The 24,186-nt window shown below is 45.2% G+C and overlaps 1 long non-coding RNA gene across 3 annotated transcripts in view; it reads left to right on the plus strand.

Annotated features, from left to right (window-relative positions):
• The window catches only part of LOC134481957 (uncharacterized), a 96,877-nt gene extending 73,232 nt beyond the window's left edge, over nt 1-23,645 (plus strand). For all 3 annotated transcript variants that reach the window (XR_015638729.1, XR_015638730.1, XR_015638731.1), the window contains one exon: nt 23,122-23,645. This is a non-coding gene — a long non-coding RNA (uncharacterized LOC134481957). The remainder of the gene's footprint in view (nt 1-23,121) is intronic.
• Nucleotides 23,646-24,186: the final 541 nt, after the last annotated feature.

Genomic DNA, 24,186 nt, shown 5'->3' on the forward strand with positions numbered 1-24,186 from the left:
ACCATTTTCAACCTTATGCCAAATGTCTCACCTCAGGCTCTAGTCACTTGCAACTCAAGTTGGATCCAATTTCTCTTCAAACTGGGCCCTTTCCCATCTCCCTAAGAAAGTAGTCCTCAAGTCTTGGCCACTAGTTTGGAACTCACCCTCCTCCCTCACTGCCCTGGAACACATCCTTCTCTTCCACTGCCTTTTCTCTTGGTCTCTAAATTCTTTCAGTCTTACTCAGAAATAGCTTCAACCCCATATCTTCTCAGTGTGGAGAGGTCATTGTCTAACCAGGGATGATGATGATGATGATGGTGGTGGTGGTGGTGGTGGTGGTGGTGGTGATGATGATGATGATGATGATGATGATGATGATGATGATTTCCTTTTCTCCTCTGCCTTCTACAATCCTTTGCTCATTGGGGTCCAGGGAGACAAGCTCTTAGCAAGGTGAAGGCAAGACAAACAAGGTGCTTTAGCTGTTGACGTAAAGATTTTTGCTGTCTTCATCGTGTCAAATTTCTTGTAGTGTGAAAATTCATGGAATCTGATTCAAGAATTCGGTCTCTCTGTCTTTGTCTCTGACTCTCTGTCTCTCTGTCTCTGTCTTTGTCTCTGTCTCTCTCTCTTTGGTACGGTTCAGGGTGACATCACCATGGTGGTTTGAATAGGTTCAGCCTCTATAGACTCACGTGTTTGAATGCTTGGCCCATAGGAAGTGGCGCTGTTAGAAGGTGTGACCTTATTGAAGTAGGTGTGACCTTTTTGTTGGAGGAAGTGTCACTGTGGAGGTGGGCTTTGAGATTTCATATATAAGCTCAAGCCATGCCCAGTGTGGAATTAGTCTCTTGCTGCCTGAGGATGAAAATGGAAAACTCTCAGCTCTTTCTCCAGCACCACGTATGTCTGCCTGCACGCTGCTATGCTATGATAACGGACTAGACCTCTGAAACTGTAAGCCAGCCCCACTTATGTTTTCCTTATAAGAGTGGTCTTGGTCCTGCTGTTCCTTCACAGCAATGAAACCCTAACTAAGACAGTCATTGTAAGCCCGACTTGGTTTCAAACTCCCTGCCGTCTTCCTGCTTCCACCTCTCTAGGGCTGGGATTACTGGATACAGCATCATGCTTGGATCGATTTTGCTTCATACAGCCTATCTATAGTCTCCCCAATACAAGTATAGTCCAGTCACAGAGGGAATCACACCCTCCCTCTTCCACAACTCTGTCTCTGCACAAGTTGAGCTTGATAAGATGCCCTTCCTGAGCTCTGTGGAGCCTTCTCTGGTTCTCCAGGGCATCCAAGCCTTTCTAAGTGCTTTGGCAGCTCCTCTGCTCACTCCGCCCACCACTTCAACCCCATTCCTCACTCACTTCATCTCCCAGAAGGCTTTGCTTTCAGGGCACGGACCTTCTCATAGCTGGTAATTCAGCAAGCACAGGATAATGGTTTGTTGACTAATTCTATCAATGATAATGTGAGTAGTTTGGGACTATTTGTGAATTCCATTTGGAATGTAGCCAAGGACCACTTTGCTTCTTACGATGATGAAAAATTAAGATTATTAATCATAGGGGTTCTAAGGGAGGATCTACTATTTTACGGTATTCCCTTCAGAGGTGCCCTTTGCTTTATGCTTCAAAATAGCCTACCAGTGGTTGGAGAGATCTATCATTCAGTAAAGTATTTGGCACTCAAGTACGAAGACCCCAGATTCCTTCTACAAAAACTAGGCATGGTGGTTTGTGCTTCTAACTCCAGCATGGGTTGTGGAGACAGGTGGATCTCTGGGGCTCACCGACCGGCTAGCTGAGCCTAATCAGTGATCTTGTCCCTGGCATGAATGGGCCCCTGGGGAACAATACCAGAGGCTGACCTCTGGCCTGTGTGATAAAGGGGACCAGCAGAGACAGGTGAATTCCTGGAGCTTACTGGCCAGCCAGTAGCCAACTAAATTGTTGAGTTCCAGGATCAATGAAGATGTCTTGTTTCAAAAAGTAAAGTAGAGGGCTGGAGAGATGGCTCAGCGGTTAAGAGCCCTGACTGCTCTTCCAGAGGTCCTGAGTTCAATTCCCAGCAACCACATGGTGGCTCACAACCATCTGTAAAGAGATCAAAAAGTAAAGTAGAACATGACAGGAAGATAATGTCAATGGTGTCAATGTACACATCCAAACACACACACACGCACGCACGCACGCACGCACGCACGCGCGCGCGCACACACACACACACACACACACACACACACACCAACATGCACCACCCCCCCACTCGCGTTTCATGATTCACAAGATAAAATTTTTTCTTCCTATTTACTGTGAGGACAATGAAGGTTGAAAACCATTTTGAGGAAATAACAGGTTCTAAGTGGGGTGGACCCACATTGCCCACAGGATGCGATCTCCTCCTTTCTCTTAGATACATGTACCCCTCCCTTGGAGCAGTTCCTTACTGTGCCTTCCCCTCCTTTCTTGCCTCATTCCTCTGCCTTTTCAGTATCACTTTATACCTGGAAGCTGGACCTGGGTAACTTACCACCATGCCGTGGGCTATGATCCATGCATTCTCTCCCCGACTCTCAACCACCGAAGAATCAAGGCAAGTGTGAACTCTGTGTGCTCCTGTGTAACGTTGTGTTGGGCCATGATGCCCAGGGCTCCTGTCTTCCTTCATGAGAGAGAACACAAGAGAACTTGGCTAAGCTTCAGGGAGCCACCTTGCTTTCTGTTCAGGTAATAGGGGTGAGATTGATTAGAGGAAGGGGCCTAGATAGGACCTCAGGGAAGTTATTTGTTTAAGACTTAGGAATGCAGGAGGCTCAAACTTTTGTGTAGGGCAGTTTCAGCTTGAACGTTTTACTTAAAATAACACATCTACTGTAACAAACTTAGAAAATTCACCAGCCACAAGGGAATGTATCTACCCATAATCCTGCCAGGATATAGGAACTTTAAAGCATTTTAATGCACTTGGTTCATATTAGTTTCATTTCCTGTTGCTGTGAAAAAATTGCTCTAATAGAAGCAATTTCAGGAAGAACAAGTCTGCTTGGCTCACAGTTTCAGTTCACAGTCTATCGTTGTGGAGAAGTCAGCGTGGTGGGAACTTGAAGCAGCTGCTCACAGCTATGGTCAAGAGAGGAGAGAATGAATTAATGCCTGCCTGTCGATGCTCTGTTGACTTTCTCCTTGCTCCTCAGTCTGGGATCCAGCGCACAAATATAGTGTGGTTCTGAAGGACCCTAGTTCCTGCTGAAATGTAAGAGCTATTAAGAGGCTTGGCCTGGTAGAAAGTAGGTAGGTTATGGGGTTCGTGTGAAGGACCCTAGGGGATTTCGCTAGCCTTGTACCCACTGCCTCAGGTCAAGATTAGGCCATGTACCAGCTTCCCGCCTAAGGCCAAGGCTAGGCCAAGTTCTATTCTCCACCCACAGTTCTCAGGAGAAGCAGGGACATTCTTGAGAAGCCGCAGAATGTACTGATAGTCACCTGACCCTCTGGTCCCAGATAGAGTTCGAATGCATGTCATATGCTTGCTAGCCAATAGATTCAAAGGTCAATATGCTTAGCCAATAAGTTTAAACTGTAACCTTGCTGATGTAACCTGTATCCCTAAAAAGTATTAAAAAACTGCTTGTTGTAGCCATTTGGGGTCGCCTTCTAGTCACTCGCCACGAGGGGCTGATTGAGGGTAGACCCCGTCGTGTCAGAAAAATAAACCTCTTGCGTTTGCATTGAACTCCGGTCTCATATCTCACTTGGGGGGGGAGGGGGGTCTCCCAGTAGTTAAGATTCATTTTGAGCCTCACAGTTCACATTTGGGGTGGACATTCCCACCTCCATCAAATCCATTAAGAAAATTCCTCCCGGGTGCACCCAAGAGACAACCTAATCCAGACAATTCCTCACCGAGGATTTCCCTCCGATTCTTGGCTGTGTCGAGCTAACCATCGCACACCTGTTCTTCCTTCTCTGTTTATAAGGAGAGATCTCAGGCGGTTCCGATGGGTGTCTTTCATGTTACAGAGCACCCAGCGTTCTTCACATCATCAGCAGGTGTTCATAGCAGTCTCCAGCTGTTTTGGGGGTTACTGTGAGACAGGGGGATGGCCTCCTGGGGTTTGAAAATGTCCTTAGGGCAAAAGTGGGGGAAAGAATAGACGTCAAGGTTAAGCGACTGAGCTGTGACATTGGGCTTAGGTGGAACACGTTACGGGAAGAGCCATCTTGCCAGTGACCTTGTTTGCCCGTCGCCTCTGGCATCTGAACACAGTCAGTGTGGGTAGAGGCTCTCGATCCTGATCACTGAGGCCAAATCGATGCCAGAACCTGGGACGCTTAGTGCATCACTGTTCAGAGCTCCCAGGTTCTTAGACTAAACACTGACTCTTGGCCTTAGGAGACTGAAAACTGCAGGGAAATTTCACTCACCATGGTCATGCATAGGTTGGAAAGTGAGAGAGCTTCGAGGGAAGATAAAGTCAAAAATCATTTAGATGAGAAAGGTGAATTAAAAAAAAGAAATAAAAAGGAAGAGCATGACTGCTCCTACATATAGTGGCTTATTGTATATGAAAGAGACCTCTGGGAGAATCCACAGTGAACACCACCCTGAGCCAAGCTCTGTGAGGAGAAGTGGGAGGGCAGAGCCAGGCGAGTATAGGGTAGACCAAAGGTCCAGGTAACCAAAATGACTGGGTTAGACAGGGAAGACAGCTTAATTCTTTGTTTGAAGGTGTGAAAAGCATCCTACCTTGTGGGCTAGGTATGCCAGCCATTCCCTGTGACCGGTAGGGACTGAGGGATGCTGGGAGAACCTGGTGATCAGGCCCACTTTGATATGTTAAACAGGCCCTCAGTTAGCACAGGTTTGGGGCCTAACAAAAGGCACTCTGGGAAGGCTCAGGTCATTATTCAGAATTCAAAGTAGCTGCAAAGAAATGATGAACCGGTGGGGAGCCCAACTGGAATCAAAGGACAAGGATGGAAGGATTAGTCTCTCAGGGCTGGCAAATGGGTTAGAAAGGGTCACAGCCGATAATCCCAATAGGACCCTGTGCGTGCGCGCGAGCGCGCGCGCGCGCGTGCGTGTGTGCGTGTGTGTGTGCGTGCGTGCGTGCATGCGTGTGTGTGCGCGTGCGTGCATGCGTGTGTGTGCGTGTGCGTGCATGTGTGCGTGTGCGTGCGTGTGCGTGTGCGTGTGTGTGTGTGCGCGTGTGTGTGCGTGCGTGCATGCGTGTGTGTGCGTGCGTGTGTGTGTGCGTGCGTGCATGCGTGTGTGTGTGCGTGCGTGCATGCGTGTGTGTGTGCGTGCGTGCATGCGTGTGTGTGTGCGTGCGTGCATGCGTGTGTGTGTGTGCGTGTGTGTGCATGTGTGTGTGCGCGTGTGCGTGTGCGTGTGCGTGTGTGTGCGTGTGCGTGTGTGTGTGTGTGTGTGTGTGTGTTATTGTTTAAGACTGGGTCAGTCTCTCATACAGCCCCACACTTGTTTCAAATTCACCATTCAGCCAAGGAAGCCCTTGAACCCTGTATCTGCCTCTCCATCCCAAGTGCTAGAATATATGTGTGTGCTACCACTCTTGGAAGTACCCCCCATTTTTTTTTTAATAAAGAGTGAAGGTAGAATCCTAGAGACCGTCAACAGCTTGATCAAAGTCACAGAGCTGTAGTGGCTGCTGCTAGGGTCACTGGGCTCCTCGCCTTACAGCACGATTGGAAGTCTCTGTCGGAGTTGCTCACTTGGAAGTGTGGCTTAGGTCAGGGACTGTCCCAGGGGATGCTTATTCCCACCCCGACTCCTCACCCCTATACTTCTGAGTCGCCCTGGCTCCAGCTGACGCCTCCTGATTTCACCCGAGTCTCATGGCAGGATGGGGGAAGATGTGGTGTCAGGCCACTCCTGTGTGAGCCTGTCAAACTTAGGATACATCTGTGTTGGAGCTGTGGGCTAGACAAGAGGCAGGGCGGGGAAGAGAGTGAGCTATAAAGAAGAGGTGCCACGCATGGTCAGATGAGGATGTTCACGTGACCTAGTACAAACAGTCTACGAGGTTTCTTTTATTTTTAAAGAACTTTCTGATCTGTGACTTACAGTCTTTCCATTCCGGCCTAGAGACTAGCTTGGCGTGTAGTTCGCTGTTGTTGAGGCCCAGGATACAGCATTCTGTAGTCCTTGGAGGGTCTCAAGGTCTCCTCCCCTGCTGGCCTGGTTCAGGAAGTGGGGTTCTCTGAAGTTCTTTTGTCTACCAGAAGACAAAAGTTGCCAAAGAGGAACGAAACTATCTTTAATCTTCTTACTGAAACCCCAATAGCCAGGGAGGCTTAAAGCCAGAGAGGAAGAGACTGAAAACTGAACACTATGCAGAACCCAGAGGAACTTTGTCCTAAGCACTCTTCTCTGGCTCATTTCTTTCTTTTTGGTTCTTTTTTTTTTTTTTTTTCGGAGCTGGGGGCTCATTTCTTTCTCTACAGGGCCCACGGCCTCCCGCTTCTCTCTCCCCTGAAAAAGGTGTTCCAATCTCAACCACTTACTTCCCATTCCTTTACATTTAAATTTTGAACAGCTCCACAAACATCCGGATGTTAAGGTACTTTTCTCTGGTCAAAATGCTGTCAATTTATCACAAATTTATCACAATTTATCCTTCAGAGGGAAGGTTTGAGCTACTCACTGGAGAAAAACCACCTCCCCCATTTGGGGCCAAATTTGAAAGAAGCTTTATTAAATATCAAATACTGACCAAGATATGGACTTCGATCAGGACCATTCCATGGGATTTCCCAGCTGAGTGGATCTAAGACATGTGTTGCAGGGATTTATAAAGACAAACCTATAGACCATCATACTTTCCCATGAGGGTGCTATTATTTCCCAAGAACTACAACTCCCAGCATTCCAGGAATTACCTGGTCTGTGGGGGCAGGTGGGGCTTCGAGGTTAATTTTGGGCATTACACTTCTTCACGTGTGAACGTGTACCCTTTCTAGGCGATCACAGTAGCTAGGGAGGCAAGATCTAAACCATAGCAGTCTTTCTAATTTGAACTGTGTTTAAACCAGTGCAAAGCACAGCCCTTAGATGATGAAACAGTCGCTCTCTGTTAGGAAGATAAACAACAGTTGTAAAATAGCACTTCTCAAAACGTCTTGGACTAAAAAGACTGAAGTACTTTAAATTTCAGGTCAAGCTTGTTTTTTTGTAGGAGCTCAACAATACAGAGAGAGAATGGTGGAAGGGATTAAAGAAATTGATAAGCCTTTGGAAGAAGGACGGTAAGACATTTATTTGAAGGACTTGCCTGCCTTCTAGGCCTCCGGTAAAGAACACCCTGAGGTCTGTATCCAGGAGGTTGAGCAGAATTGGTTTTGTTTGAGCTTAATTGGAAAGGAAAAGTCAGAGACGAAGACCTAAGAATAGTTTCAGCAGCTGAATTCCACAGCAGTCTACCGAGACAGATTCGGTGCGCTGTTGCTAGTGGACACAGGCTTAAATGAAATGCAAGGAAATTTGCCACTGAATGGCTTGAGACAGTGCAGGCAGATGAGGGAGGTGACTTTGTCCTACAGCTCCCTGCCAGTGAGTTAGGGGTCAAACCACATCAGTCTTTGTGTCCTCATGTGTCCTGCCAGGCACCTTCATTCACTGTATTCTCTTCAGACTGGCACCAGATAGAGCTTCCTTAACCGCATTGTAAATCCACTGTAGAGGTGAATGGTTAGAGGTGTATGTGTGCTCGTGTGTGTGTGTGTGTGTGTGTGTGTGTGTGTGTGTGTGTGTGTGAAGCCAGCTCAGAAGGAACAGCTGTTCTCAGACCTGGGGTTTGGATTGAGACACATAATTTCCTTCCCTTGCCCTGCGGTACTGGAATTCATTAGCTTGGAGCTCAGGAAGGTTCTTAAGATTTCATGGAGTGAAACCCAGGCTTTCTTCTCCCCATTCCTGCTTGAGCCCTTGACCAGGATCTCACATCTGTGTCCCAGGACTTTTCTTTCTTGCCTCAGGTCTTTCTCCCTCAGAGCAGGAAGTAAAAGGTGTGCTGGTGATTTGGGGCTTGAAAGTGTCCTGGGATCTGAATTGGCGGTGTGTGCACACAGAAACCTCTTCGTGCCTCCCCAGTCTTTGCTTAGGGCCGGCTGAGCCCAGGGAGACTATTGTCTCTGACCCACCCCTCACCCTACTGGTCCAGTGCTGGGGGGTTCAGGCATGCCTGGTTTTGCTTAGCTTTGTACACAGATGCTGGGGATCTGAACTCAGGTCTTCCTGCTTGTGCGTCAAGCACTCTTACCACCTTTCGCTGAGCCACCTTTCCAGCTCCTGGGTACTTAAAAAAAAAAAGATTTCTTTATTCATTTGCTTGAATGTACACATATGCTTTTGTGAGCTTGTGAACACCAATATGTACGAAAGCCAGAGGGCACTGTCCCCAGGAATTGGAGTTACAGGAATCTTATGAGCCACTTGGTGGGGTGCTGGAAAGCAGACCTAAATTCTCTGCAAGGGCAGCACATGCTTTTAACTTCTGGCCCATCTCCCCAGCCACACGGATACTTTAGAAATATTACCTTCTTATTTTATTGTTGTACATGTGTGCACATGCTTTATGTGAGTGCACATACCCCAGCACACACATGACAGTCCCGTGGAATAGATTCTCTGCCTCCATTTTTCTGCGCACCCTGGAGACTGAACTCAAGTCTCTAGGCAGGCATCCTCCCTGCTGAGTCATCTCACCAGCCCTGCTGTGCACATTTTATTTATTTGGCCTGTTTAATCAGGCCCCGATTATGTTTTCTTCTGACTCTGGACTTGACTTGTACACTGAGGAGCTTTGATGATACGTCGGGCTCTACTGGTTTGAACTCTTTTCAAGCAGAGGCAGGAGAGGAGGCTCCACACAGGAGCCTTTCCCAGCCCTCAGCTCTGTCCAAACATCTCCAGGACTTCCGTCCGTTTACCAGTGCTCAAACATAGTCATCTCTTCAGCTGATAACAGCATGGGCAAGGTGACAGGTCCTACTGGTGAAGCATCAGGAGCGCATGCACAGATGGCTTCCTCCTGAGATCCACTCAGGAAGACTGTTGAAGTAGCACTTGCACCTCCATGCTTTTGGCAACACTGCAGAGAGCTCGTGGCCATGGACGGAAGGCGGCTCAGCTGCAGGAAGCTCCCACACCTCAGATTGCTCTGTCACACTCACCCTTGAGTTGATGACACTGTCTCTTGTATGCGATGTCTCCAAAACCATGGGTGCCTCAGACAGAGGCCATGATGGTGTCTTTGCAGACAGTTACCTTAGATTTTGTTCCAGATGCACTTTAAGGAGAGGCTGCGGAAGGAGGGGTGGCAACATAGTAGCACTGATAGCAACAGTCACACTCCGTGCTCTCCTTTGTGACCATAAAAGAAGTCAGCTCTCCCTTTGCATCCATTGCCTACGTGATACCACGGAACAAGCTCTACCCAATGAATGGCTTAAAGCAAATGCCACTTGTTCTTTCCCAAGCACACATGGGTCTTGTCTACGCCACTCCCAGCTGAGCGCAGTTGTCAGATAATGGTTGTCCAGTTCAGAGTGGTCCTGACTGGGTTGCTTAGCTCAGGATCCGTCTGTGTTTTTGTTTCTTTCAGTGTCCTGCATATTCCTCTTGGTAGTCATGCTCTTGGGCTAGCCTGTATATGCTCTTATGACAATCCCAGAAGAACATGAGAATTCTCAAATATTATATTTCATGAATATCTATTTTTATAACCTATTAACTATCTATCTATCATCTATCTATTTATCATTTATCAATCTATTTTATTTTGAGACATGGTCTCATTATGTAACTCTAGATAGCCTGGAATTCACAGAGATCCATCTGCCTCTGCCTCCCAAATGCTGAAATCACATCTGGCTGAAGATATATTTTAAGTTGAGAATAACTGTGCATGTTTATGGGTGCAGTACTTTGGAACATATATACAATGGACAAAGGTTAAATCGGCAATTAGCATGTCCATTGTCTGAAATGTGAAGCATGTTTTTCGTCTGGCATGTTTCTAAGCATGTCTCCTGTTCAAATTCTGTAATTTCTGTTATTTTCATATGTCCTCCAAATTATTGTTAGCTCTAGTCACCCACTGTGCAATCGACATTGAGCATTCCTTCTCTCTAGCTGTATTTTTGAATAAAATCATCCATTTCCCTCTTATTACTTCCTACTTCCCCTTTCCTACTTCTGAGAATACATAGTAGTTATCGTTATAGTCCTGGTTCACAGGTGCACGCATACACATGCACACACAGGCAAGCATGGTCTCATGTAGCCCAGGCTGGTCTCAAATCCTCTGTATAGCTAAAAAGGACCTTGGCCCTGCATTCACCTCCAAAGTGATGTGATTTCTGTGATGGGATGCCATCACATCTGGTTTATGTGGGTGCTGGGTATTGAACTCAGGGCCTTATACATGCTAGGTAAGCATTCTACTAGTTGGGCTTTTCCCCAACCCCTACTTAAAGGTAAAAAGTATACTTAAAAGTATACTACAGATTGGCTATCATCCCACTGACTAAAAATGCCACATACCCTGGCAGAGAGGCAAAGTGGACAGGTATGGCAAAGTGAACAGCATGAAACCTACTAAGATAGATAGTGTGGTGGTTTGAATGAGAAAGGCCCCCATAGGTGCATATATTTGAATGCTTGTTCTGCTATTGGTGGAACTGTTTGGGAAGGACTAGGAGGTGTGTCCTAATTGGTGGAGATGTATCACTGGGGGAAAGCTTTGAGGCTCAAAAAACCCCTGTCATTCCCAGGTGGCTCTCTCTGGCCTGTTTTATGGAACCATCAGATGTAAGCTCTCACTTCTTCCTCAGCGCCATGCCTGCCATGTTCCTTACCATGATGGTCATGGGATTCACCCTCTGACGCCGTAAGGCAGTCCCATTAAATGCTTCCTTTTATAAGTCGTCTCGATCATGGTGCTTTGTCGCAGCAGTAAAACAGCAACTACGAGAGAAGGAAGGGCACTAACGGAGGTTGTCAGCGTATCTGTCTACAGCTGGTCTCAATCATGCGTATCCCACACTACAACCGAAACCTACAGGATTGGGGCTCACAAGCTCTGAAGTCCCCTTATCATGGAAAGCAACGTAAGTCCTACCGCTGAGCATTCGGGAAACGGGTAGACATCATTTCTGGTGATGAGATCCAGCTGGGAGGAGCGAGGCAGGGCAGGGAATTAGGGCAGCAGATATTTCTGTCACCCATATTTGTGACTTTGGCTACTCTGAATTAATAGAGCCCTCTTGTTGAGTCGTATACTTGCTCTGCACTGGGAGACAAGCAATAAAATCTGGCTTTCCTCTCCTTAGGGCTTGAGCTTTCACACATTCCAGTCTTATGCCCCGGGGACATGTCCTCAGTTTTGGAGAGCTGATAATGTCTTGTCAGAATTCAAGAAACACTAAAATGATGTAATACAACATTTAAAAAAAAGATCAGAGGCCACAGAAACCAATTTATACGTTGTACATTTCTGACCATACTTTCTACATACAGGAGAAAAAAATGATAAATATTATTAAAATATCATAGAGTTCCAGGGGCAGCCCAGAATCTCTTAGACACTGCATTTATATCATGCTATAAAACATCTCTTTAATTTTGGCAGGGGATTTTTTTGAAATGGTTTTTGGAGTTTACGGGGGGCCGGGGAGGGGGCAGTTTCTTGTGCAACGTGAGGTCCTTATCTCATCCGAACGGGACCTGCTGCACAGTGAGGCCTGTCGCATTTACTACGGCTCACATCGATGCCAGGGGCGACCAGGCTCTTGCTTAACGAGGATGTATAATAGCTAATCACATTTTGGGCCATTGGTTTGTCACTGTGATCGTGCCAAGTAACGGCTTTAAAAGTGAAGCAATGAGGCCAATTCTGACTCACTCATGAGCCCGCAAACCACAAAACAGCCTGTTTCCTTGGAATAGCATGTTCCCAAGGACTCTGGCTCACGGCACGCTAGATCCCGTCCACTGCTACATTCATTTAAGGCCTGTGTCTGGAATATATTATAAGCTTTTTTTATGTCATTCATCTATTGTAATCCTCAGGTAATACCCAGCCCTTCCCACACTTGACTTCTGGAGCCTGCAGAGACAGAGCTTGCCTGTGAGGAAGGCAGCGTTTAACCACCCTAATTAGTGGCTTCAGATGAAGCATCTCCAAGGCACTGGGCTTCTGAGAAGATTTACACCCCGCCCCTTTGAGATGCTCTGCAAGCTGGCGTGTAATTTGTAAGCGCAGAAAGGAAGGGGATGCTCAGAATACAGTATTCGGAGCCCACCTATTTCTGTTGGTATCCATTAAGTTCTTTGTAAATCTCAATTTAGCTGATGTTCTCTGACTAAAATGCAGCTCGTCGTGAAGGAGTCGGTGTGTGGTTGTGCAAGCGGCGTCACATCATCATCATCATCATCATCACCATCATCATCATCACCACCACCACCACCATCATCATCACCACCATCATCATATCACCACCACCACCACCACCACTATCATCATCATATCATCATCATCACCACCATCACCATCATCATCATCATATCATCATCACTACCACCACCACCATCACCACCATCATCATCACCACCACCATCATCACTACCATCACCACCACCATCACCACCATCATCATATCACCACCACCACCACCACCACTATCATCATCATATCATCATCATCACCACCATCACCATCATCATCATCATATCATCATCACTACCACCACCACCATCACCATCATCATCATCACCACCATCATCACCACCACCACCATCATCATCACCACCACCACCACCCCAACCACCACCACCATCATCATCACCACCACCACCACCACTACCACCATAATCATCATATCATCATCATCACCACCACCACCACCATCACCATCATCATCCTCCTCCTCAGAATATAAATATTACAGAATAGAACAGACTGGAAAATGGAGGGGAAATGAAACCCAGACCAGAATCTGTGACTCGGCAGATTCTCTCATGGACGACATATTGTAAAAGGCGTTGTTCAATCCTCTCTTCAGTGCACTCTTTCTCTCTTCCTTTCTTGGTTTTTGTCAGTAATGAAACTTCTGCAGCCTGTGTGCTTGTGGGTGCAGTTTATGTATCACTGTGAACTGACTTTATGTACTAGGAGTTTCCTAGAGGTTGTCGTAATATGTGCCCACTACATTTCATTTTTCAAGATCAAAAAAAGTACATGGAAAGGCTGGTGGTCCGTTGGAAAGCCTTATTTCTGGAGGGTGTCCAGTGGCTGCCCACCTGTAACAGTGACCTTCTCACTGGGGCTCAAGCCCTTGGTTTTGAGCTGCGTTTCAGAGCTGGGGGATCTCTCCAATTCCCACTTGCCTTCTCCCCGAAGCTTGTTCATTCTGTATTTTTTTCCCTCTAGATCCCATTTTGCTATGACAGGTGGGGTTTTTGGGTTATCTTGGTTTTGGTTTCAGTCCAGACACTCAGATTCTTGTTGGCACCACATTGTAAAACCTGTGAGCAATTATGCACCACCTTGGGATCCCTCTGAGGCTCAAGGCGTCCTGGCTTCATCACAGGGGAAACTTTGGTGCAAAATGACACTGAGGTGACATTTGTTAAGTTTCTCTAGGACAACATTATGATGTTAGCTATGAACCACAATGTTAAAGTTCCTTGCAGGTCTGTCCTAGTGACGATGAACCAAGGAAAGGATCCAAACTTTTCAACCCGATTCATGGCTTTGAATTTTGCCACCCTGGAAGCTTAGAAAGTATGAGTCGACAGCATGCTGTCTAAAGTGACACGTTCACATTCTTTATTCTTTAAGTCCAGCCCTGGCTTTGGAAATCTGGAGCTCTGGACCCTTGACACCATCATTAGTTTCCTAGATTTACAATATGTGAATTTCCATCACTCTCGCCTTCAGTCTTATGACATCTAGAGTTGAGAGTCTCAGTTGCTATCACTTTTTAAAAGTCTTCCTTATCATGGCTGTAGTGACAGCTGGGGAAAAAAAAGAAAAACAAAACAAAAACAAAAACAAAACACCAAGGGCTGGAGAGATGGCTCAGCGGTTAAGAGCACTGACTGTTCTTCCAGAGGTCCTGAGTTCAATTCCCAGCCACCACATGGTGGCTCACAACCATTTGTAATGGGATCTGATGCCCTCTTCTGGTGTGTCTGAGGACAGTGACAGTGCAGTCATATATAATAAATAAATAAATCTTAAAAAAGAAACCCATAAAACTTCTGATGATGTTCTGGTGACTTCTGGCCACTTCCACAGATTCAGGCCAATTGATAGAATAACATCAGCTAATACATACTCACGTGAAGTTTCACTAAGACAAGACATGTGATAAGACAAAGCCCATAAAAGACATGTGATATTTAAAAACATATAAATAGGACTCAACAGACAATGAGAAGACTTAAATATCTAACTTTACAACACTTCCTGGTCTCACGCCTTCACTAATCTTCACTTGTTAAAAAAAGACACAACAAAAAACCTTCTCCTGGCTAAACTGCTCCCACCAACTGGTGCCGATTGGACTGAGGCCTGACTATCTCTACTAGGTCATACCACCACTACTAACTCATGTTTACTATCCTCACACTACTAGACTACTAATATATTCATAAAGTGTCTTCAAGCAGATCGACCTGCTACTATTGATCCCTATAAACGTAACTACTAATTTCCTAACAACACAGATTAAGTTTACTCCAAATGCAATTTCTAAACAGGTCTACTTTCCCCATATCCTAATAACTTTTCTTTTCCACTATCTCTGGTAGATGATGGGCTAAAAACGAAATTAAAATGTCTAAAAACCATTGTTAAAATTAAAATAAAAGAATTTACAACTACAGGGTGGTTCCCACCAGGAAGAACCATGCCCATCTGAGCTTTGCCCACGGTTTTCTCTAGGTACATCTACCACGACTCATGTCCAAATTTTCTATTCAGGTAAAATTTTTCCACTTTGCTAAGAGAATGCTTCATGTTTCTTGATATTATATTTGACTGTGATATTTTGTGTGTCTATGTGCGTGCCTATAGAGACCGGGTGCCATTTCAATTTGGGAGCTAAACACCTTGCTTTTTGAGACAGGGTCTTTCTGTAGCATCTGTGGCTAGTCACTTAGGCTAGACTAGAGGGCATGAGCCCCAGGGCTTCTGCTGCCTGTACCTCCCTAGTGCTAGGACTATTACAAGTGTAACTACAGGTGTCACCATGCCTGGCTTTTCTCACGAGGGTGCCAGGGATCACACTCAGGTCCTCACGCTTGTGCAGAAGACACTTGGGCTGAGTAATCTCCCCAGTCTGGAAGTTCCATTATTTCTTGTCCTGTCAACTGTTTTCTCCCCAGGGGCATTTGGACAGGAGGAGTCATATCTTAGGAAGTGGACCGTTGGTTTCTAAGTTCTGGAATTCAAAGAGATTACCCATGGGAACAGAGCTGGAGTCATCAGACTTGAATGACCTTGAAACCGTGGGAATGGATTAGCTCTCCCAAGCAGAGGAGACTGTCGAGGGCTGCAGTGAGAATGCTTCTGTAACTCAGTTCAGAAGGACATCTTCCGTTCTTAGCAGCTGAGTTCTGCTCACTACCATACAGTTGTTGAGGTAGTCACTCACGGAGCTCTAGCTCATGATCATAATTCCTTAGTATCCTTTAAAGACATACATAAGTATGATTGGTGATTTTTTTCTTGTTGATTATGACTTTGTTTAAAATATCCAGAAAGTTGCTCTTATCTCTCTTTTGCAATCAGAGAGAACAGACTGCTCAAATTTTTCTGTATCTCTCTCTTACTCTCATTTCCCTACATTTTTATCTTGCCTCAACCTCATTCCTCATCAAGGAACAAGGCCAAGTAACAACTGTTTCTCAGGACCAAACCATGGTCAGCATCACAACTTACTTGCCTTGATACCCGCTTCTCTCTCTACTTATCGATGTCTAGAGGGTTCCTGATTTAATGATGGCTCCAATTATCATTGTTTTGACTGGGTGATGTTCTGGGAATATGTCTTCAATAGAAAACATACTTCAAACTTTTATTTGGGGGAGGGCTAGATGTAATCTCCTACCACACCTCCCAATTGGCCACTAAATCACCAGGCTTAACTGCTAACATCCTGTCGTTGTAACTTCCCCAGCACCTAACATGTAATTTTTGTTCAATGCATCAAACATTCTGTAGGTTCAGAGTGCCTTTAGCTGTGTTTCAATGACGACACACAACAGGTAACATGTTTGCCCTTCATTCGATGCAGAGTGATGAATTACATGAGATTTTCAACATGGTCTTGTAATCACCTTGTAATAGGTGATTTTACTCCTGTAGAGTAACACAGGGACATGTTCTGAGCAAGCCTAAGGCAGATTCAGCTCAGTGGTGATGGTGGCTAGGTTAGGTATATTAAATGAACTCTTGACTAAAGGTTTTTTTTTTTTTTTTTTTTTTAATTAACGAGCTCACTGGGAGGGACTTAGCACGGTAAGTCAAGGAGTTGCTGTGCATTGAATTTCTATCTTTATCTTCTGGTTTCACTGTTTCTGACTTTCTAGAGCAAACAGTATCTGTGTGGGTGAAGCATGCTTCTTAAATGTTTATCTCTTGTTGTCCTTATACCTGCCTTCCCGTCACATCTTCCTTTATCTCTTGTTCAAGGGAAGATGGACATGAGTTACTCTTGCCTACCGAAAGGACCCATGATATTGATAAAACTGTACTTGAGGGCACACGTTTAAGAGCATGGAAGTTTATCTAGAGGGAACGATTCCTCCACATCTTCAGCAGGTTTTTATTTTTTTGTAAGTGAGAAATTGACAGGGACCCGTGGAGAGGGACACACACAGACAGACTATCAGTAAGGTTTGGGGAGGCATCATTTTCAAATGATATTTATCCCAGAAGGACCACAGATCGAATATGAAAACCAGTTCTGAGGCGAGTTGAACAATTCACCTAAGAAGAGTATGTGAGAGTTGGAGCAGGTCCCCCAAGCCAAAAGTTGTTCTTAGCCCCACTCAGGAGTTGAACTTGACAGGCTGAACTCTCTAAGAACACAAAGATTGCCTTCAGCCAGACTAGCATGGTGCCTAGGAGGCTGTGTTCAGTGTTAACTCCAGCTCTAAAGCCAGTGGACCATGCCAGCTGCTTTCGGGGTTGCCCTGCTGTGGGTTGGTGTTTCATCCTGAGGTCTGTGCTAATGTTTCCTGAGATGTTCACTCTGCTAAGTGATTCATTGTGCGAGTGTGTGTCATCATGGGTGTGCCTCTGGAAGCACTCTCAGTGTTTAGAGGAGTTTCTTCATGACTCTTTCCAAGTGATTGGATATGGTTTATAGATGAAAGGAATTGATGGCAGGCATGCTTCCTAATGTGTTCCTACACCCTAAAATGGAATGACCTTTCCAAAAGCGCTCTCTCTCTCTCTCTCTCTCTCTCTCTTCTCTCTCTCTGTGGTGTGTAAGCCAGAAATCAATCTTTGGATATTGTTTCCCAGGAGACATACTCCTTGTTTTTGAGACTGGGGCCTAGGGGCTGCCAATTAGGCTAGACTGTCTTATCAGCCAATCCTAGGGAGACTCCAGTTTTTCACCCCATAACACTGAGATTACCATGTGCCCCCTTCCCCTTTTCTTACATGGGTTCTGGGGATAGAACTCAAAGTCTCACACTTGTGTAGCAGGAGCTCAACTGAGTGCCCCGCCCCCATGTTCGAATCAGAGGGTATCTGTGTCTGAGGAGACAGAGGGAGACCAGAAGTCTCTCTGCCCAGGAAGCGGAAGTTACTTACTGCAGTCACTGTGTGGTCCCTGCAGCTCTGGGTGCTTGTGCTTTGTACTCAATTGGCAGCTCCTGTCCTCCACGCCCCATTCAGCTGTGGATGCGGATGTTTTCATCCCGCCCTGTAATCGAGCGTAGTCCATTGAGAGCCAGCTTTGTGTTCTGTCAGTGTGGATGTCCACCTGGGGGAGGGGACGGTGGAGTTTAATCACTACCCGAAGGGTTCATCCTTCAGGCATCTGAAGAGTGCTGCACATCTCGGGAGCAGTAACCTTTTCTTCCTCTCTATTGTAAGGTGGATCTTGTCTGTGAAAGAAAACTTTTATTTTCGGGGTTGTCCACTGCAGGGTTCTCAGCCAAGCCTATCCACAGCACCTACCACCATATTTGTAATTGTCCATTCTTACTCTCAGTCGGTTGGCGTTGGCTTCAGTGGTTGAGCATACTATAGGTCAAACTGTGTATGGTCTTGTCTCAGTGAACAAGGGTTCCCCTTGTCACCCGATTGCCATTGGAGCCATTGCACGGTGCACCAGCGTCATGACAGGGGAGTCGCAACACTGGAAGAGCTGACCCCGTCTACCTAGACTTTACATTCGATCGCTGTATGGAAAGTCATATTCTACACAACCTCGCCTAGTTGCTACCTCACAGGGATTAAGGTGCTCACGTGGCCATTTTCTTTAGCTTCTTCTACTCATAAAGATCCCTGGCCTCTTCCTAGGTCTGCACCCATCTTGTGTCTACCCTGTCTGACACCACTATTTTCTCCTTAATTTTGACTGGATTGTGTTGGGTTGAGAAATGCCTATGAGATTAGTAAAAAAAAAGTACCTTTAGTTGTGTCTATGAGGGAATTTCCATAGGAGATTACCTAAGAGGAGAGGGAGGCCTGCCCTGAATGAGGGTAAGACCACCCAGTAGACAGGGAGTCCAATATCAAAAGGAGGAAGCTCACTAAAGCATTTATTCTTTTGTGTGCTTCTTGCCTACCATGAGGGGAACCACTCTGCAACAGACATCTACCATAACGATCTTCTCTGCCCCTTTGGGTCCGTAGAAGGGGTCCAGCTCACTGTGAACTGACTGAAGCTCCCAAAAGAGTGAGTCAAATATAAATCTTTCCTCCTATAAACTGGCCTCTCAGGGGCTTGTCACCATGACAGACAGGTCTGACTAACAGCCTATGAATGTGCTCTACCAGCTGCTGTCCTGAAAAATGTCCCCCTTATCCACTTCAGGTGCCCTGCGGCTGCCTATAAATCTAGCTCTAGGATATCTGACACTCTTCTCTGGTGTCAAATACTTTGAAAGGAGTTACACTCATATGAACACAACACCCCTGCCCTGACACACATGTGCACATACCTGTTGAAAATAGAAATTAAAGATATTCATCTTTTCTGGTTTAATGACTTGCTTATCTCAGAGTAAGATTTGAACTCTCTTGATTTATGCCATTATGTCTGATTGGCTCCTATATTTCTTGGACACCAAATATACTGGACTCTTTGCCTTCAGGCACAATTTCCACATCCCATTCCTCCCTTCACCATAGCTCTCTCACACCTACCTTAGGTCTCAGCTCCAATAGTACCTTCCTGGAGACTCTTTACAGACCATGCCCTCTACAGAAGCCTCTCTATGATATTTTAAAAGAACTCACCCGGTTCTTCCTTCCAACTTCCTTCCATACAACTACGATCTGTCCAAGAATTATTTATTTGACTATTCACTTAGCGATGTCTTGTTTTCCCTTTCCCTATGTTAGGTCGCTAGCTCTATGGGAGGAAATCTTGCCTGTCACACAGTCAACATTGGAATATTTGTTGAATAAGTGACAATGAGTAAATGTTTTGGGATTGAGATTATCTAGAACCTTTTTTAGCAATAATTTATTTTTTAATAATAATTTTCTTTTATTGCTCAAAGGGTTTTCCTGCCATACCCGTTACTGTGCTTCTCACAGGAAGAGAAAGTAAAGGGACAAGTACCTAAGAAAAAGATTGTCAAGCCCTCGCTCTCGTTTGATTACATCCTGGCATAGTAAATATACTAATGAAGTAGTCAGTTCTGGCTAGGATCTTCTGCCCATTTGTAAAGTGGGTGTCTATAAATAAACAGGCAGTTCTTGGAGATAAGACACAGCGAGAACAATCTAGTGGATTGAAGGAGACTGACTCTTTCAGTAACTTGACCCAGACTCTTTATTATGAAGAGTATTGATCATAAGATCCGATTTGATGTGGCTGGTCATATCTTAAGGGGGCAGCTTCATAAATGTCGCTAGAGAGCCAACCTTATGATAAAATAGGCTTATGCTAAAATTTGTCTAAAGTGAACAGATAGCGAGTTAAATTTGTGGCCTGCTTCCTAACCCTAGATTTATAAAACGACTGTTGATATCATGTGTGCATTACCATGCTATATCTAATTCTGCGTTTTGACTCTAGGCATTTACAGAATCTTTTTATTAGTACTATTTTTTACATTAGTATATAAAGTAATAATGAGCCTCAGTGTGGCATTTTTACACATAGGTGCCATTGTACTTCATTTTAATTTGTACAGCACACTCAGAGTGGACGTTATAGAAGCTAAATAAGTTTGTTCAAAGCGATACAATCAATTAAATGCTCCTCTGATTAAAACAAATTAAGTCAATATGTAGTAAATTATATAGGTATATATATGTATATATATTTCTAGAAATTGTAACATGTGTTAACAATCTTAACATGTAAAATTTGTGTAACCCATTTTGGTTTCAAGGCATAGAAAAACCAAATTGGAACTGACCTAGAAATTCCCTTCCTGTCGGTTAGCTTTCATAATGCTGGAAGGGGCTGGACAGGCCACTAAGGTAGAGCATTCTTCAGTGTTCTTACAAGTCGCTGGACTCCTATGCCACAATCCTGACCTGCCGGGCAGGACGTGCCCACGTGTGCAACAGTGGCATGAGTGTTATGAGGGTATCCAATCACTTTCTGATCAGATTCAAGGACAACACCACGGGAGGAAAATCACGCCTGCTATTGTAAATCAGTTTTAAAAATCCCAGGGATGGGGAAATCATAGACCCTAGGAGGAATATACTATTATGGTTTTGTTAAATGGACATTTTACGTCTTCTAAATATTGTGTTTGTACCCCTAAAGTTGTGCTGTCCCAAACCTGTGCCAGGTTCTTCCCTCTTGGAAGAAGAACACACAGAACTTCTTTGATTTTGTAAGAGCCACAGTTGAGGGATTTTCCCACAACGAGTTTTGTTCATATCACCTACCGCCCTTTCCTAGACCTCCCCTACACAGCCACCACCTAACATGCTCTATTCCATTTTTTTTAATTTTTTTTGTAAATTTAACTTTTTACTTATGTTGACGCGTTTGTGCCCATGGAAACCAGGAGAGGGTGTCAGGTTACCTGAGAGTGGGGTTACAGGTGGTTGTGAATCTCCCGATGAGAGCGCTGAGAACAAAACTCGGGTCCGCTGGGAGAGCAGTGTGTGACCTCACTCCTGAGCGGTCGGGCGAGCCTTTAACTGCTGAGCCGGCTTTTCAGCCCACTTTTTCTCACATGTATCTAGCACTGCTTTTGAGGCATATGCCCTATGCTTTCCAACTTATTTTACTTTCTTCTTTCATTTAGAAACAAAACAAACAAATAACAATGATGACGTCTACGAGAACAGCAAAACCATGAGAATCCTGCTTTGAACACTGGGTTGTTTAGAGAAAAAAAAAGCATTGCTTTTTCTTTAGATTTTAGGCATTCTTCATTATCTTTCTGTTATTGATTCCTAGCTTAACCCTGCTATGGTCAGAGGCCATAATGTGTATGATATTTAATTCACTTCATTTTTACGCTTCATTTTATGCCCAGTATATGGTATATGTTCCAGGTTGTGTGACCGATATGGTGACTGCTTTCTAGGTGAGGGCTAGATCCAAGTGACCCAGGGCTTCATGCTTACAAACGTCCCATCCACTAACTTTATGATCCAGAGACTAGTTCAAACTCTCCAGGGATAGCGTATCTCTGTCTTTGATTGACGTGCATAGAGAGTCTATAATTGGTGTAGCTATAGACGAGTTGTATTTAGGTGTGTGATCTTCTGTTGGTTTGCTTTTGGGCTCTTCCGTTGACGTTTCTGTTCCTTTACTGCGCCTTGCCTGTTCCTCGTGGGCCATTTCAGCATTTTTGATATCGTGGCTTTCGTTTTTAAAGACGATGGTGTCATTTGTTGGAAGTCTCACCAAGGAGACGGAGCTTCGATTTCACTTTGGAATGTTTGCTTACTGTGCTCGTTATTGGCCTGTGTGTCTTGGCCTGTGTGTGAGAGTCAGAGGACAACTTGCGAGAATCGGTTCTCTCCTTCCCATGTGAGGGTCCTGCCCGGGAATTAGGGGACTGAGTTCATGCTGTCAGGCTTGGTGGCTTTACCAGCTTCACCCTTGATGAGGTGACTGGGACAAGGGTGATGTGTAGTGGCATGGTCACTGATCACTGATATGTGCCTTCCCCACGCTGAGTCTGTAATATTTATAACAATGCTAATGACTATGCCAGTGACAGCACATGCTGGTGAGGATGTGGAGTAAGGGGACACTCCTCCATCGCTGGTGGGACTACAAACTTGTACAACTTGTGCTTTGTAAGCAGGTTTGATAGTTTCTCAGAAAACTGAGGATAGTCCTACCCAGGTCCCAGCTATACATAATACTGGGTATATACCAAAATACACTCCACCAACCTACGAGGGCGCTTGCTTCTCTACTCTCATAGCGGCTTCTTTCCTAATCACCAGGAACTAGAAACAACTTAGATGTTCCTCAACTGAAGAATGATAAAGAAAACGTGGTACAGTTATACAATGGGATACTATTTAGCTACTAAAAACAAAGACATCGGGGTTGGGGATTTAGCTCAGCGGTAGAGCGCTTGCCTAGGAAGCGCAAGGCCCTGGGTTCGGTCCCCAGCTCCGAAAAAAAGAACCAAAAAAAAAAAAAACCAAAAAAAAAAACCAAAGACATCGTCAGATTTGCAGACACATGGATAGAACTTGAGACTATCATTCTGAGTGCGGTAATCCAGACCTAGAAAGACACATATGGTATCACTCACTTATAAGTGGACATCAGCCATAAAGTACAGTATAACAGTAATCCACAAACCCAAAGAAACTGGGTAATAACGAGGGCCCAAGGGAGGATGCATGGATTTCCCATGTGAGAGAGGCAACCCCCGACACCATTAACAATAATGCTCTGCTCTGCTTGCAGACAGGAACCTAGTCTTCATACAGCAGTGATGGAAACGGATGCAGAGACCCACAGCCAAACATCAATCGGAGCTTGGGGAGTCCTGTGGAAGAGTCAGGGATAGAACTGAAAGAAGAGGAGGGGTCAAGGACACCAGAAGAAGACACACAGAGTCAACTGACCTGGGGCCCAGGGAGCATGTGCAGTCTAGACCTACAGCCCCTTCACATTGGTAGCAGATGTGAAACTTGGTCTTCATGTGGTCCTCTAACAATTGGAGCAGGGTCTCTCTCTGACTCTGTTGTCTGCTATTGGATCCTTTCCCCTGCCTGGTTGGCCTCCGCAGGAGAGGATATGCCTAGTCCTGCTGGGACTAGACGTCCCAGGGTGGGATGGTACCCAAGGAGGTTTCTGGGGCTTCTCTGAGGAGAAGGGAAGGGGTAATGGGGGGAGGAATTTGTAAGGGCAGAACTGGGAAGAGAGGAGGGAGGGGGCTGTGACTGGAATATAAAGTGAATAAAAAATAAAGTATTAAGAAAAAAAAAGAATTCTGTTAGACTGGGCATGGTAGCACACACCTTTGATCTGATCATTTTGAGAAACAGAAGCCAGTGGATCTCTGCTGAATTTGACAGTCTACACAGTCAGTTCTAGGCCAGCCAGGGCTATATAGTGAGACCCTACCAGCTTTTTAAAATATGTATGTATGTATGTATGTATGTATGTATGTATGTATGTATGTATGTATATATTTCTTTTTATTTCATAGCTGTACACAATACAAACCTAACAGACTTAAATATTTTGCTTGAGGTCACCTACACAATACCGAGGAGACTCGGGATCTGAGCTCCATCATGTACTCCCCGGCCCATGTTTTCTCCATGACAAACTTGGTACATATGACCTCAAGATACAGAATTTTACTAATTGCCATTGTCCAGCCTATTAAGCTATGTGACTATGAGAACTGTCAAAGTAAAACACAGTTTATCTCTTTACGTAAGCCCTGTGTGGAGGAGGTGCCAGAGGACAACTGGGTGTGTTTGCATTCTCCTTCTACTACACGGGTTCCAGGAACTGAAT

Source organism: Rattus norvegicus, chromosome 15 (assembly GCF_021556685.1).
Source record: "Rattus norvegicus strain SHRSP/BbbUtx chromosome 15, alternate assembly SHRSP_T2T, whole genome shotgun sequence".
Taxonomy (NCBI): domain Eukaryota; kingdom Metazoa; phylum Chordata; class Mammalia; order Rodentia; family Muridae; genus Rattus; species Rattus norvegicus.